Below are 12,224 nucleotides of genomic sequence, written 5' to 3'. Positions count from 1 at the left end.
TCATCTACAAGCTCACAACGTGTCACAATGCGATGCGATGTGAGCTTGTAGATCTGCTGTTTTCAAACGAATCTTCTGGAAAAAGTGGGGTTTTTTATATTTTAAAAAAAACAACAACATTTTAACACAAATCTGGTATGGGGGTCCCTGGCACAAAAAAAATCAGATGGGGGTCCGTGTGGACAAATACATTTTAATTTGGGGGTCCTTGACATGAAAATGTTTGACAGCCACTGGTTTCAACAACATTAGAAAGCAAGCCCAAAAAACCGCAACCCACAAGTCGCTACAAGCAACTTTACAGAAAAACAAGCCCAAAGTCGCTTATAATAAGCGGACATGGCAACGCCATGTGTGTCAGGGTGGAGGATGACAGCTGGGTTAGACCGGGCTCAATTGGTTTAGACTGCGTTCCGTCTGTGGATCCGGTCTAGAGCGGATACAGAAATAGTCTGTGTGCGTCCATCTATTGTAGGTGTGGACATGACAGGATACAGTAGGCGGGCCTTAGAGCGGACATGAGCGCTGAACAGCAAATAGACACCACCAGGATTCTAGCCTGGCTGTTGGTGATGCGAGAGAGAGGTTACAGCTGAATGTGTCACTGCTATTAATAATCCTGTTGAAATGTATGTATTAAAATAACAATGTAGATGACGTGGGATTGAAGCCTGTGTGCTGTCATATGTCCGTCTGTTGTTCGCGTGTGTTAAATTAACAACTCATGTGGTAAGTTGGACTGATACACAAATCAAATGTGAGTGACCCGATGTGCTACGTTTATTAGCCGAAGAGCTCTTATAGCAGCTCTACGGTAGCCTGCTAGCTACGTGATTTATCATTCAGCAACACGGTGGATGAAAATACTAACTCATATTATTGTTAATATCCTTATTCTGAGCCTGGATGATAATGTTGAAAATAGGCTGACGCTCTTAACTACAGTAGGTGAACATAAATGTAATGTCATCATGACTCCTCTCATCTCATAAATAGTTACACATAGTTAGTCCATGTAGGCAGTGGTGGAAAAAGTACTCACATTTTTTACTTAAGTAAAAGTATCAATACTGCAATGTAGAAATACTCTGTTAAAGTCCAGTAATCAAAATTTTCTTGAGTAAAAGTACAAAAGTATTGGTATCAAAATGTACTTAAAGCCAAAGTGCAGTAACTATGGGGGGGGGGAAATCACTGAAAATGTGTTTAAAAGTGATTCAACTGGTCAGCCAAATGAGATGTCGGCATATAAGTGATATTACAATAATAATAATATTGTAAATGTATAACATATTTACATATATTTCCTATATATATATACCTATATTTCTGTCTGCTTGATCATTACAGTCTTTGACGGAGCCCTGCGGGTCACTTCTGTTCCACCCCCTGCCTATCTGAACTCCCCCTGTTCGCTCCGCTATGCCTCTAGTGGTGGACGCCGTGTGGGCGCTGTGGAGCATCGGAGCGGGCGTCTACGACTACTTCCAAACCTCCGCCATGGAGGAGAGGATCCACGCGCTGGAGAACGTCCTCACCATCCACCAGTGTGTGATTATGGCCCTGTCCGCAGGCCTGCTCCTGCTCATGACCTACATACTGTGGAGAAAACACTGAAATCCCGGCCCCGACCTGGGCTGTTCCGACCGCGCTGCAACGCGCACGTTCAACCCTTCTCCATCGCGGCCCGAGAAAGACCTTCTCTAAAACCTCCAACATCTCGTCTTGTGTTGTTGACACCCAAATGACCGAGAGCGATGTGACATCCTAAACTTTTAAAATGTTTAGTGGCAGAGAAACCTTTGGACTGTTTGATATGCATTAGGCCACGGACCCCCTTTTGATATGATATTCATTTCTGGGACCCCAAAGTATACGGTGGTTATTTTACTCTGAGAGTCGATTAGTCACCCCATGGAGACTTGAACTCAACCCGAAAATAATGTGGGCGACTGTGTTTTGGGGCGTGTGTTCCGGTTACCCCTGGTGGACCCCGGACCCAACGTTCATAAACAGTGGTTTAGGGACTCCCAAAAAAAAATGTGGTGGGCAGGTGGCAATGTCAAATCTTGCGCAAATCTACTGAGACTTGAAATGTTAGTTCTCCGTCCATGTGTTAGAGAGGGGGAGCATATCGTCGCTGTCTGGCAGAAACCTTGTATCACCGCATTTCATCTATTAATGTTTTTTTTTTATTATGTTTTTATGTTCTGCTAAACCGCTGTGCATACTGTCACTAGACTTACCAGTGTTTGTGCACATTATGTACTACTGTATACGTTTGGACATTTTTAACTTTTCCTTTCCCATAATAGAAGTCACAGGGTTGTCCAAATTTGGCCATGGGTGATGTCATCAGAGCCACGCCATCTGTCTATAACAGGAAGTGGATGGGGGGGTCAAAACCTTGCCCAAATATGGAGTCACACGTCATAGACGACTGTCGTCACAGAATGGCCACAAGATGTCCCAGATCCACGTGAAGCCAAACTGTCATTAGACCCTGTCTTGTTTCATAAACGAATGTCCTATTTTATTTATACTTAGTTGAGTGACTGTGTCGGGCGGAAAGTTCTTAAATTAGCCAATCCACCAGGTCACAACTTGTTGCATCCTGATGGGAAGACTTTCACCTACAGTATAATATGCACAGGAAAGCCAGGTTCAAAGTGTTTAAGCCTGTCTGTGGGTTTTATAAATATTGAACAAATGAAACGTATTAATATAAGAGTTTTTGACTAAAAAATAACTACATTTGAATCCATTATAACCCAAAGTTTTCTTTTAGTTGCATTTCCTGAATAGAAGTAACGGTTTTGGATACAAGGTTTCCACCCGACAACAACGAAATCTGAGTTTGTGTGTAGTAATCAAGTGTGCTATACATTGATTGAGGTTTGGAATTCAGCACTTGGAAAAGTTACTTTAAGGTGAAGACACCAGGACACCAGGAAGTAAACATGGTTATGGCTTAACGCTCGTGTGGTCTTTATGCTAGCTTGATGCCTCATCAAGTCAAGCACAGGCTGCTATTGAACACTGAAAAGTACACATTTTGGGTGACTGACATCTAAACACTGCTAATACCTGCATACCTGTTACTCAATGTGATGTTTTTGTACTGATGGAGAATAAGGGATTAACATGGGTATTCATAGGATAACTGTTACATTTATACTTATATTTAATGACAGACTTTACATATCGTTGCTGTCCGGCAGAAACCAGCTAACTCCATTTTGACGTTTTTGCATTTTTTTGATGAACACCCTTTACGTCTGTGTGTTGCTAAAAAAAATATTGAACCAATGAAAAGTATTAAAAAGCGCTTCTGACAAAATCTGTTAAACCCCATTGGATCCTCAAATGTTCTGCTAAACCAGTGAAGTCCACCGGAGTTAGCTGGTTTAGCTGACTCCAAGCTCCACCCCCTTTTGACCTCCAACCTCATTGTGAGCTTGGAGGTCCATTCAGCTGTTCTTATCAATGAAGAACAAAACCTCCTAACTCCTAGTTCCTGCTGGACAGCAGAGATATATTAAGTCTGTAATTCAGAGAGCCAATGCAGATGTTTTGTGTCTAAGACCATTTTGTTTGTTATTGGCTTTTCGACTCTTAAGTCTGATTTATACTTCGTATGTAACTTGCTGAAAATATCCAATATCCAAGCTCACAACGCATTGTTGTGATGCATTGTGAGGTTGTAGATCTGCAATTTTTGGTAAGCGTCATACGATTATATACAAATCAGGCTTTACTTACTGCTGTAACGTCTCACCTAATGGGTTTCATTGTGTAAGTGCTGTTCCAAGTAACTGGGACAAAACAGTACCATGGCCATAACAAAAGGAAACGGAACATATTTTAATAGTAAATTGTACTACTACTCATTGTTCATTGGTCTTCATTTGAGATTGCTCTCGATGTCTCAAAAGATGTCAAGTAGGGCTACAATTATTTTCTTAGTGACTATTCTATCGATGTCTTTTGCGATTAATTGAATGATCGAAAAAGCTCACAACGTGGTCCTTACTCATGCTCATTGTAAGTGGCACCATTTCTGTACTCACTATGATTCAGAGGGCTGGAAACAATATTTCATGTTTTTAATGCAAGAGCAAAATGTTCTGTTTCTATGCTCTTGCATTAATAAAACAAAATAAGAGGTTGGAATCTTGTTTGAAATGACAAAAACCTGTCTACTTATGATGTTTCTGGTAGAGAGTTTTCTGAACTGTTCACTGCGCTCCTGAGACACCATCTTATAATGAGTATTAGTGAGGACCACTTATATGAAGATAGGTTGAAAATGTGTGAAGTGGTCCTTTAACCTTTTCTTAGAATAGAGAATCTCTCCTATCTTGTCTAGGAGATTCGTCTTTATGCCTCTATAAATCTTCAGACAAGAGAATGCTTGCAAAAGCCATTTCCAATCACTTGACAACAAAAGTGATAGTCAAGTCACATGTTATTTGTATAGACCCCTTATCAGACGACATCACACTGACATCATATACAACGTCATCACAGAGATGCGAGTGTATTACTCATATATGGGCAAGTGTTGCAACCAATCAACAAAGCCGATTAAGAGACACACACACACACACACACACACACACTTTACGTTACTTTAACCCTCATCATGCTGGTAATTATCCCAAAGACCAGGAAGTATGCAAAGCTATAGACCTTGCTTGTAGATCTGCTATTTTCAGTGAGGCCCCTGAGAACCCTGGTCAACCAAGTATATAGGGTTGAAGTGGCTAAAAGCCCATTAAATATTGTGTTGTTGTGCGGCAACACTGACACGATCCCCTGCAGGCTTCCCATCCCTCACCCACGAGGACCGCGCAGTCACTGGTGCAGTGGTGCTGCCAGTTGAACCGGTGTGGTGAGTGTTTCCCCTCTACTTCACAAACGTATTCCAAAAGTGATTAACTTTTAGAATCTTATCGTCAACATTCTGATCGTCAACATTCTGATCGTCAACATTCTGATCGTCTTATCGTCGACATACAGTAACCTGCAAAAAGAACAGAACCAGTAATCACATTTCTCCTAAAAAATATATGGATTTGGATTGTTTGTTTTTCAGTCTCCCTCTGTACATGCACATTGCCTTCTTTTAGTCTTGCATAATCAGTCACCGTCACTTCATAAAAGTGAACAGACACTCATGTTCACTAATGATGAATTCACATGTGATCAATAAAACTTGAACCTTGAATCTCTGATGAAGGCTGACTAGGCCAAAACCTGTTGGTGAGTGCTACCGTAGGTCTTTGGATATATGACTTCATCCTGGAAAGGCGCGGCCAACTCCTCCATTGCAATAATAATTAACCCAAGGTTCATTAATATATTGCAATGGAACTTGAAAGTAGGCTAAATCTTATCATTGCTGAACTGAACTTTGATGGCAGTGGTACAAACAAGGACACTGAGGTGAATGTAATCATTAATCTTCATTTAATTTTGCCTTTGAATGATGAAGCAAATGGTGAAGAAAATTGCTGTTCTTGAAAACTTCAGAACACAATCTGAAATTAAACATTATGTGTTCTCAGTTCTGTACAGCACTGTTTGGAGACTCAATAATCATTGAGTTGAAGTTGAATCAATTGGTGAGTCTTGCTATTTAAAGATACATTACAAACCAAGTAAATGGTGTGTGTGTGTGTGTGTGTGTGTGTGTGTGTGTGTGTGTGTGTGTGTGTGTGTGTGTGTGTGTGTGTGTGTGCGCGCGCGTGCGAGCGCACGTGTGGACGTGAGTGAGAGTCTGGTATTCTTTTTTCAGTCTTGACTGTTGCTTATCACAGTTTCTCTGCCGCAATGTCCATGAAGGCGAACAAAAGTAAATTTGACTCTTACTGCCATCCATAGTTTATGTGTAACTGCCGGAAATCGTTCTGGGAACAGACTGAAAACAATAATTGTCCCATTTGTATGAGAAAATCATCAAAGGATGTATTTGTTGATTTGTTGAAGGATGTATTTGTTTGGGGGGGGGCTCCCCAGTGTCCCTTGTACTCAAAAAAATGTTTTCTTTAACACTCAGTCTTTCATCTTCATTTCATGGATTTTCTGAATGGGCGTGTCTGAACAGGCCATTTCACAATTTCCCCATGGTGATGTCACCATGGGGTTAGGGTTATTTTAATAATCCCGCCCCCTCATTGTCTCCACTTCCCTTATTGTTTACAACCGGCGCCATTGGCCGTATTATAATGAGAGCGGGGAAAAGCGGTGAGGAGGGCGGGGGGAGGTGATGATTGACAGACAAACTTCCTCAATAGCGCCCCTCTGCCCAAAGAGGACGTTTTACTATTGCAGCTGAAAAGGCTTGGAATGACAGACAGACAGATTATGAAAAAAGAAATCTGAGTGGTTGTTTAGGCTTAAACCTGTATAAAACGTATTAAGGGACAATATTTATATAAAATAAATATTTTTTAAATTCATGGTGTATTCCCTTTAAGTCATCTGACGAGGTCAAGGTTGTGTTTTGTGAAGTAAACATCCAGAAGAACCTAAACTGTTCTTGACAGAGCCCCGTGGCCATTTTGCTCTCACGCCATATCTGCGGGTTGGGAAACGCCACACCACGGGGGTGCCCATGTATGGCTTAAGAGCAAAATGGCCGCTGTGTGAATATGGTGAATTGTCTGTCTGCTTTCACCTCAGAACTCCCCAGTGTGCTCCACAATGAAACAACAGGATGGTGTGGGGACAGTGTGGAACATCGGAAAAGATATCTATGACCGCTACCATGGAGCGGTCATAGACCCCGACCACACCGCTACCATGGAGAAGAGGATCCATGCACTGGAGAAAGAGCTCATATTTCAGCAGTGGGTGGTTATAGCTCTGGCATTCCTGATCCTGCTCATCGTGGTCATTTTAATCTACCGCTCTACAAGAGCTAGACCCCTGATCAGCCCAGAAGAGACTAAAAAAGAAAAATAGAATGAATATGGCCTCTAATTGTAATTTAGTGCATGGACACATTAATGTAGGGGTTAAGTGGTTAAGACCACTTAACCCCCTGTTTTTTGTGGGGACCACGGATGAAAATTAGCATCATTGCTAAGGCTGGTGTACAATATTTACACTACATTAATATGTATTGTTCATTAATATGCGTCTAAATAAACAAATAAAGTAAATTCAGTCGCTGCGCTAGTTGTGTCTTTTTCATGACTTTCTCCTCATTGGCTGTCCTTTAAGCCAATTCAGCACAACACTCGTTAATTTATCGTTGCCAACTTACAGTAGACACAGAGACACACTACTCTTCGCCCTCCGTCAAGCATTTAAATGAACACCTTCAATTCATTTTTCATGCAAACTAAAGCAAGGGCAAAGAACTAAAGAATAGCAGACAAAAGGGTGACATTCATGCACTCTTACAGGCACAAACAATCCAAAATCTAACTGTAAACCTAAACAAAAATAACTTACAACTACTAGGCTTCTAATAAAAGCTGCAGTATTAAATAACATACTGTATTCAACTCCTTTTATTCATTTTTATCTAATATAATCCTGACCTGAGCACCTCCTTGCAGCTGCAGAGTGTCTATTGATCTAGTCATTTTACGATTTGGTTCTTGCTCTTTAAGTTAACTTTAGATGGGAAAGGCAATTTAATTAGTCTTGAGTTTATTTATCTATTTGTGATGTTTAGTAAGATGCAAGAGTCATGGCAGTATTTTTCAAGGGTTTTAGCTTGGCACAAGCTGGTATAATATGACTTTGTCATTTTGATTGATTGATTGAATATTTTATTAGGCAAAAAATTTAAAACAGCACAGTTACATTTAAAATACTTTGTCTAACAGGTCCGTTCATAAAAGTCCTTGCGGACTTGTTTCCAATGAGGGCCTTGGTATTCAATTCATATACATATATAGTGGCACCACAGTTCGAATATCATTACAAAAAAAAAAAAACAGCCACCCTTTGACGGGTGGCGCTATAGCACTAAATTGAAAATGCCAACTTTGAACAGGTACAACTCATGCCCTGTTTGACCTACAGCCATGAAACCTGAATACACACATGCGTCTCTTCATGCCCGACAACTTTCGTGGTTTGACTTTTGACCTCTGACCTTTAGATCTCCCACCATTTTGAATTATATGAAAAACAGTCATTGGCTCCTAACTTCTGCATTTTTTCACTGAGAAAAAATCCGCTCGCATCATTATGTCGGCAGAGGTCCAAAGTTCATGTGTAAAGAATTTTGTGCAAAGTACTCAAAACTCCCAGGAGGAGATAGATTTTAACTATTGCAGTTTTATGAAAATTATTCATCTGCCCCTAACACATACATGCAGACTCACATTTCTTTGAAACTTTGCAGAAAGGTTGAGGGTCATTCCAAATATCACTGAAACCAATCTTACTCCAATTGGCCAAAGGGGGGCGCTATAGCAATTTTTTGAAAATGCAAACTTTAAACAGGCATAAGTCATGCCTCGTTTGGCCGAAAGTCGTGAAACTTGCTTACACTTGTGCCTTGACTCATGAGGAACACATGTATCGCTTTGACCAGTAAGCTCCGCCCTTAGATTGTCCGCAATTTTGAGCAGTTTGAAAAATACTTGTTTTTGGCAGTTCTGGCTTAACCGTAAATACGCTTTTTACGAAACTCGGCCATATGGTAGATGCTCATGAAAAACTATCAAGAAATAATTCTCACACTCATTCGTCAAAGGGTGGCGCTATAGCACTCAATTGAAAGTGCCAACTTTGAACAGGTACAACTCATGCCCTGTTTGACCTACAACCATGAAACTTCGATATACACATGCGTCTCTTCATGCCCGACAACTTTCGTGGTCTGACTTTTGACCTCTGACCTTTAGATCGCCCACCATTTTGAATGATATGAAAAACAGCCATTGGCTCATAACTTCTGCATTTTTTCACTTATGGAAAATCCGCCATCAAACACATCTATCGCTTTGACCAGTAAGCTCCGCCCTTAGATTGTCCGCAATTTTGAGCAGTTTGAAAAACACTTAAACCCAGGATTTTTCAGCTATTTGTGTGAAACTATATCATCTGTGTGATCTCCTTTTTCACAAGTACTTGTCTGTTGGTCCAATGGCGTCTCCCTTAAATGAATGCCTCACAATCTCAAGGTCGCCAGTTCAAGCCTCACTTGATGCAGACTTAATTTAAGTTGAATTGCAAACAACATGACTGTATCTATGAATACATGTGCAAATGGTAAATGCTTATTTGAGAGTAAGTTTTTTCAATGTATGACATACTTCATTCTGAAAATAGCTGATCTACAATCTCACAACTTTTCATGGTTTGTGAGCTTGTAGATTGGCTACTTTCACTAGTTTTGGTTCTGAGGAGATGTACAATTTCTTCATTGGTAAATGGTTTGGGAACGAGTGATCTTAGTGTTAGTGAAACAGGGGCTTGGTTCATGAAAGAAGGCAAGAGTTTATGATCTTCAACAGACAATATCAGCCTGGACAAAGCTATAGCACTATAGGTAGTGTTGCAGCCTATTAGTCTGAAGGTTGAAAGTTCGAATCCTGTTAATGGTAATAGGTTGAGATGTCCAATCAAACCATTCTGTTTCCATCTCTCTCTCTCATCAATCTATTGTTTCCATGTCACTCTCTCTCTCTTCAATCTATTCCGTTTCCATGTCTCTCTCTCTCTCTCTCTCCAGTTTCCATCTCTCTCTCTCTCTCTCTCTCTCTCTCTCCAGTTTCCATGTCTCTCTCTCTCTCTCTCTCTCCCTCTCTCTCTCTCTAGTTTCCATCTCTCTCTCTCTCTCTCTCTCTCTCTCTCCAGTTTCCATGTCTCTCTCTCTCTCTCCCCTCTCTCTCTCTCTCTCTCTCTCTCTCTCTCTCTCTCTCTCTCTCTCTGTCTCTCTCTCTCTCCATTCACTGGCCCCGTATTATCACTGCTTGCAGCTATATTCTTATTTTTATTTTTTTAACTGTTTATATGATGTTCTGCATAGTAGTGTATATCTGTCTGTCATTTAATGTCACTATGAATTGAATACAAAGGACCCCAATTGAAACAAGCCATAGGTTTTTTTTTAATTTTTATCCTGTTTAGTTGACCTTGTATTTGAACTGTACTTTCGTGTGCTTTTTTCTGCAAATGTCTAAATAAAGTATTCAATCAATCAATCAATCAATCAATCAATCAATCAATCAATCAATCAATATGCCAGAAAAAAATTACAAAAGCTGGGGCAATTATCTTTATTGTGGCATGGGGGCGGGTCTCTGCAAGACCATAATAGAATCTATGTTCTATGTTCTATGTTCCAACCGACTGACTTCAAACTCGGCACGCTTGTCACCGATCAACCGAGGGAGTGCTGTGCCATGAAATATTTAATATGAATTTCATAATGGAAGTCAATTGGCCTTGGATCGGGGCTGCAACCTCGTCGAAATTTTGAATCAAAAGTCATCATTTGATACGTCTTCATTGATGACTGATGTCACAGGCTGACAACATGAAGTCTGAGTAAGGTCGTTCTTGCCCAAATATAGAGAGACTGTTGCACATATTTGTTAAAATATTGTGATGAACCATGTACCTTTACAGTTTTATTTGGGTTATTTTTAGGGGTAGAAAAGAGAGAAGACATGCTCCCCACTAGCTCCCATGCATTGTACTTGATTGTATTCTATTCTACCTCATCAGTTGTTGCAAAATAACCTTATATAGAATTTGCACTTTATTTCTTTGAATTTGAGTAGACTAGAGTGATCTAAAGTTGTCTAATTGTATTTATTATTAATTTGCTGTGGATTTGCTGTGAATTTGTTGTGGATCATAGAATGATTCAATTTGAATCATTCATTTATTTCATTATATGTTGAGGTGAATTCTGGATGATTTGAAGGTGCAGTAAAAAACTGTTTTGAAGGTGCAATGAACAATTGTTCTGAAGGTACAATGAAAAATGTTTTTGAAAGTGCAGTTAAAAAACAAGTCATATAAAATGTGCATTTGGCAATGCCATTAAATAGCTGTTTGTTTACTTATTATATTCATATCCATAATCATCCCCTACAGGAAAATAATTGAGGAATTTTGTGCTTTATCCACTCCAGGTATTTATTTTTCACACAGACTTTTTTGGTGAATAAATAGTTACTATAAATGAACCTGTCCTGTATCGTTCATGTATCGTATCGACTAAGTCATTGAATGGAAACGTATCGTATCGTTCTAAATGAACCTGTATCGTTCATGTATCGTATCGACAACCAAGTATCGTGATACATATCAAATCGTTGTTAAAACGTATCGTTACACCCCTACTCTGTAGCAATGATTACTATCAGAATATAGTACTTTAACCTTTTTAACAAAAATAATATCACTTACCCTACCTACCCTAAGGACTTTTAAGACCTTTTTTTTTTTTACCTAAAAAAGAGGACGTAGCCTCACTCTGAGGGTGGGGGGTCCCCAGTTCAAATATGGTTATTTTGGGGGGTCCCCAGTTCAAATCCGGTTATGTTCGGTGGTCCCCAGTTCAAACATGATTATTCTTCTTTTTTTTTTGGGGGGGGGGGGGGTCCCCAATTCAAATATGGTTATTTTGGGGGGTCCCCAGTTCAAATATGGTTAATTTGGGGGGGTCCCCAATTCAAAAAATACAATTCCTACAACCTACAACATTTAAAATTAGAAAGATAAAGGAACGGTCAAGGAAAAGTTACATCGGGCAATTAAAATGTTTAACTTATCATCAAAAAGACCATCGTTACACCTCTTAAGGTCTTTACAAACTAGGGACATGATGAATAAATTATACAAAGACTTCTTTAGAATATATTGCTGCTATCACATCAAAACTATTCATATACTGTAGATGATGCCTCATGTATGCAGCCTGTAAAGAACATTCAGGGCATATTTGCCAGCACTAGCCTATATATGGAGATCCCCATAAATGGAGACAATCGAACTACGAAGTCTGACAGCATAGAATCCCTAGAAAGGGAGATTCCTAAACGTACCATAGACAGGGTATCTGCAGACTTCTTAAGAACAAATTTAAGACCTTTATAATACCTCTAAAAAGAAAAAATAATACCATTACCGCGGCAAAATAATCGACAAACTTTTACTGTTATTGCATCGTTTATTGAACGCATTGATGCATTACATGAGGTACACAAGAAATCCTCTGCCATTCGGCATAAAGGGCAGCA

The 12,224-nt window shown here is 39.8% G+C and overlaps 1 long non-coding RNA gene across 1 annotated transcript; it reads left to right on the top strand.

The window, feature by feature from the left end:
- Positions 1–570: 570 nt before the first annotated feature.
- LOC311055463 lies at positions 571–3,884 on the top strand. Its single transcript, XR_014601792.1, has 3 exons — positions 571–729; positions 1,351–3,206; positions 3,534–3,884. It is a non-coding gene; the product is annotated as an uncharacterized lncRNA (long non-coding RNA).
- The last annotated feature ends 8,340 nt before the right edge of the window (positions 3,885–12,224 follow it).

Source organism: Gymnoscopelus microlampas, assembly GCF_963454915.1.
Source record: "Gymnoscopelus microlampas genome assembly, chromosome: 11".
Classification (NCBI taxonomy): domain Eukaryota; kingdom Metazoa; phylum Chordata; class Actinopteri; order Myctophiformes; family Myctophidae; genus Gymnoscopelus; species Gymnoscopelus microlampas.
This window is presented reverse-complemented; position numbering and strand designations above follow the sequence as displayed.